The 5,093-nt window shown below is 36.9% G+C and overlaps 2 long non-coding RNA genes across 2 annotated transcripts in view; one reads left to right on the top strand and one right to left on the bottom strand.

Annotated features, from left to right (window-relative positions):
• Positions 1-124, bottom strand: part of LOC109334674 — a 6,475-nt gene extending 6,351 nt beyond the window's left edge. Inside the window, exon 1 of the long non-coding RNA XR_002106132.1 lies at positions 77-124. This is a non-coding gene — a long non-coding RNA (uncharacterized LOC109334674). The remainder of the gene's footprint in view (positions 1-76) is intronic.
• LOC109334673 lies at positions 42-1,339 on the top strand. The gene is made up of 2 exons (XR_002106131.1): positions 42-162; positions 1,053-1,339. It is a non-coding gene; the product is annotated as an uncharacterized LOC109334673 (long non-coding RNA).

The following is a 5,093-nucleotide window of genomic DNA, read 5'->3' as shown; positions in this document are numbered from 1 at the left end:
TGGCTTTTTACAGTTATATATTTAAGTTTATTTTCAGTGGCTTGCTAGGCTATATTTAAACGGTTTTCTTTTGAACAGGTTTGCACAGCCAAAATGAATTTGGGTGATGAGGTGGACCTGGAGGATTATGTTTCTCGTCCAGACAAAATTAGTGCTGCTGAGGTTTGTTCTTATCTATCTGATAATTTTAATGATTAATCATTTTATGTAAGCACACATGTTATTAATTTAATGACCATAAGTGATTTAACTAACAATTTGATATTTTAAAAATTTCTTGGTATTCACTTTTATCATCTTGTGAGAATACTTCCAACAACTTTATAAACTTATCTTAGGAATGATTTCCATCTTTTTTGAAATTCAGTTACAAATTTCACATATAGTGCAAGACTGGCAAAGCTGCTGTTTTTTTACAGTTTCACTTAAACTAAAAACAGATGTTGAATTGGAAATTATCCTGTTTTCTTTAAATAAAGGTACTTTATATTAATTCATAAGGAGAATGACAGCAAAGTTACATCATGGGGAATTGCAGAACAGAATTGAAGCTATTGCTTTAGTGATGTTTTTCAAAGTGGAAATATGTTTGTTTAAATAGATGGGATTCTTGGAAGATAAATTGTTATTATTATTTACAAGAGGGGTTATGCTGTAGAGGACTTGTTCATCGAGCTTAAAATGGACAGTGAAGGAAAAACAATGTTGTTTGCTGTACAAAAAAGGATATAGTAGAACAAAGGCCCACTCTAGTGGCTTAATAAAGGAGGAAGAAAGATGAAATTCTCAATTGCTTGCTTGAATAAAAAGTTCCTTATATATAATGTTGGGAGTGTCCTACACCCTAATGAAAGAGATGTATAGATGATAACAAACAAATCAACTTTTCAATCCTCCAAAGGACTCAAATGTTGCAGCTTTTTACTAATGAAAGAGATAGATGTGTAAAAAATGATAATGATCAAACTTTTATAATGTACAATGTTAACATGAAGAGTTCTTTGTATTATATAAATAACATTTAATTATTTGATGATTGTTGCTGACTGCAGATATCAGCCATTTGTCAAGAAGCAGGAATGCATGCTGTTCGGAAGAATAGATATGTTATACTGCCAAAGGACTTTGAGAAGGGTTATAGGACTAATGTCAAGAAGCCTGATACTGACTTCGAATTTTACAAGTGATCATGATGATGATGATGAAGGTTTCTTGAATAGCTTTGTGATTTATGATTTACGTTTTGCATTTTATTGTGTTTGCAGAATTGGATCATGTCAATATTTCATGCTAAATGATACAATGTTTCTAATTCTTGCAAATTTGTCATACCATGTAGATGGTTCGATTTACTGAGAAGATTTTTATTCGTGGCTGCTCAATTTACTGAGTACATACCTTATAAAAAGGATATAAGTGTGGGTCACACATGGCATGACACTAATATGCTTATTAAAAAAATTATAAAATGTTTAATATTTATGCACTAATAATATAATTTATTCATTATTCTTATTATTCTTATGTTAATCATTGCTAACTCTTAAACACAAGAACTGTTTATCAATAATGAATGATGTATTGACCATATAATAATTACACCATAAGTGCATAAATATTAGATTTTATTATTAAAGCAGTATTTATACTCTACACGTGAACTTTCTTGGACACTATTAACTATCAACACAACCTTATGATCAGAATAAGGGCATGTCATTTTTGGAACACTTCACAAAACAACTACCATTTATGAGGCTATGGGGGTACAAAAGCAAGGAAGCAAACATAATCCTTAAACAAAAGCATTAAAGTGAGTAATAAGGGGACAATGAACAATTGATTGGATTTAGAGGAATATGCAGTGCACCTGTGGCTTTTAAGTTTTACCTGAGACTCATCTTGGTTCTTCTATTGGCATTAGTTAACAAGGGCATGATAGTTGTCTTACTTTTTTTACTTCCCCATGGTGACGACTAATTTGTGAACTACAAGTTAGTTCGCTTCTAAGCGAACTGATTTTTTTTATTGTTGGACTGAATAATCTACAATTTCAACCGTCAAATGTATAACTGACTATTGTTGTTGTTTAGAACTTGTGATGCACCACTACGACTTTAGACTGTGTAGTAGTCATTATAGAACACAACGAATTCCATGTAATAAGGAGTTGGATTGTGTGAAAGCAACTTCTATATGTTTAGAAGTCGTTATAGAACAAGACGAATTCTGTGTAATGGGGAGTTAGTATGAGCAATAACGACTTCTACGTATTTAGAAGTCTTATTGGTGCAGTACAACCCAAATGGTATCTTCCTATATGCGAAGACACCAGAAGGAAATGTGAAAGATGTCTTTTCTTGGTCTTAGCGATTCACAGTGATTTGGTTATAGCCTAAATATCCATCCAAGAAGCAGTAGAATGCTTGTCCAGCCAATCTCTCAATCATTTGGTCCATGAATGGCAAAGGAAAGTGATCTTTTCGAGTAGCCTGGTTCAACTTCCGATAATCAATGCACATATGCCATCCAGTGATTGTTCTGGTCGGGATCAATTCATCCTTATCATTTCTAACCACAGTCATACCCCCTTCTTTGGGACCAGCTGAACTGGACTCACTCACTTGCTATCAGATATGAGATAAATCATCCCAGCATCCAATAGTTTCTTCACTTCCTTCTTCACCACTTCCTTCATACTGGGATTAAGACGCCTCTGAGGTTGTGCCACTAGTTTGTAATCCTCTTCCATATGGATCTTATGCATGCAATAGGATGGACTGATTCCACACAAATAAGCCAGTGCCCACCCTACCGCCCTGCATTTTTCTTCAGCACCCCAATTACTTATTGTTCTTCATCACATGGAAGGGTGCTGCTAATGATTACCGGTTTCTGCCCTCCGTCTTCTAAAAATACATACTTCAAATGCGAAGGAAGTAGTTTCAACTCCACCTTTGGAGCCTCAAATGTCTTCTCTTTACCTAGTTCCTCAATGATTTTCTGATCAGATACAACCTTGTGGGGTGCATCCAACTCTGCCAAACATGTTTTGATCATTTTATCCTCCTCCATACTGCTTCCTTCTAGGTTTCCCCTCAATACCTTATCCAATGGACTACTCCTATTCAAGTGAATGTCATCGAGCATGAATAAGTTCTCAATGACATCCACCCGAAAGCAGTGTTGCTTGTCCCTCGGATGCTGCATAACTTCAAAAACATTAAAATTGACCTCTTGGTCTTGCACTCTTACCTTCGACTTTCCATCATCAATATCAACAATAACTCGGGCAGTCTACATGAAGGGTCTGCCCAAAATAAGAGGAACCTCCTTATCCTCCTCAATATCCATGATGACAAAATCCACAGGAAAAACTAACCCATCTACCTTTACCAAAACATCCTCTGCAACTCCATAAGGATACTTAACAGATCTATCAGCAAATTGCAAGGTCATCCTGGTAGGTTGATCTCCAAATCCCCAATCCTCTTCAGCATAGAAAGAGACATCAAATTAATGCTGACACTCATATTCCTGATAGATGCATCGATATTTTTCTAGTTTGAAATGGAGACTTGCATGAATTTCTCTAATGTCTCTTCCAACTTTGTCTGTCTCTCATGCAATGGTGGACGTGGACCTTGTTGATAAGATGGTTGATATGGTGGTTGCCTGTTACATGGTCCTGCCTCCTGCCTCCACCTAAAATTCTGATTCTGGTTCTGGTTTCCCCTCCAACCCTGTGAAAACTGATTGTTGAACAAAAGGTTGCTAGGGAAGTTACCCTGACGAGGTTGATTGTTAACATACTGAACCTCCTCTTCTTGTGAGTTGGTAGGCATTGAGAAATGACCGGTAACATGATCACCCCCGCAAAACTCGCAGCATAGCACCTGTTGATGAACCGAAGGAGTATGTACAACATTTAGTTGTTGAGGCAACTTAGACATCTGCTTGGTGAGTGCCTCAATTTGTTGTGTTAGAATCTTGTTATGAGCTAGAATAGCATCAAAAGTATTCAAGTCTAACACCCCTCTCTTTGTATTGTCCTTCTATTATGTTGAGCTTGCTGATCTGTAGTAGATAATGTAGTAATAATTCTGGTGGCTTGCTTAGCATCCACTGCCATCATAGTGCACCCACCTGCGGCATCCAATATCATCTTTGTCTCTGGCTTCAACTCATTACAGAATATGTCCAGTTGGTCAACATCCTCAAACCCATGGTTGGGACATTTCCTCAGCAACATCTGGAAACGGTCTCATGCCTCATAAAATGCTTCCTCTGCACCTTGTCTGAATGTAGAAATTTCAAACTTTGCATGCACATACCTCGCTGGAGGGAAAAATCTTGTCAAAAACTTAGTTTCCAAATCACTCCAATTGGTCAAGCTTTGGGTTGGATGTGATTTTAGCCATTCCCTAGCTTTACCAAGGAGGGAAAATGGAAACAACATCATTATGCAGCTTCCCTCTTAGTGTCAGAATACCCCATAGTAGCTACTAACTCGTAGAAATTATCCAGATGAGCATATGGATCGTCATAATCCTTGCCCGTGAACTGATGAGCACTGATTAGATTCAGCTATACAGGCTTGATTTCTACTATCCTAGCGGTATGTGGAATCATAATTCTAGAGTAGTGTCGAGAACCTTGATACATGGCATAATCACCTAACGTCCTCCTTGGAGGATTAGGGGTTATAATCAACGGCATTATTGGCATTCTCCATCATCTCTAAATGAGACGCTGAATTTGTACTCGATTCAGAGCTACATTGTGCTTCCTGAGTACCATGTTGTCTCTTCTATTTTGCTTTCTTCCGGTTATTTTTAGCAGACTTCTCAATCTCTGGATTGTATTGTAGGTGCTCTTCCGTAGGTTTACCTCACAAAAGCATAAATAAGAAGACTACAATAAAGGTTAACACAAAGGTTAAATATACTACAAAGAATTTAAAGAATAACTATGTACAAGACTCAATAAACTCTGTAAAGAACTAATGTAAATCGCGCATTGCTCCCTGGAAGCGGCACCAAAAACTTGTTAGATTTTTATGGAACGGCAAGCGCACCGTATCGTCCAAGTTA

Source organism: Lupinus angustifolius, chromosome LG19 (assembly GCF_001865875.1).
Source record: "Lupinus angustifolius cultivar Tanjil chromosome LG19, LupAngTanjil_v1.0, whole genome shotgun sequence".
In the NCBI taxonomy this organism is placed as follows: domain Eukaryota; kingdom Viridiplantae; phylum Streptophyta; class Magnoliopsida; order Fabales; family Fabaceae; genus Lupinus; species Lupinus angustifolius.
The sequence above is the reverse complement of the archived record's forward strand: the minus strand, read 5'-3'. Positions and strand labels throughout refer to the sequence as shown.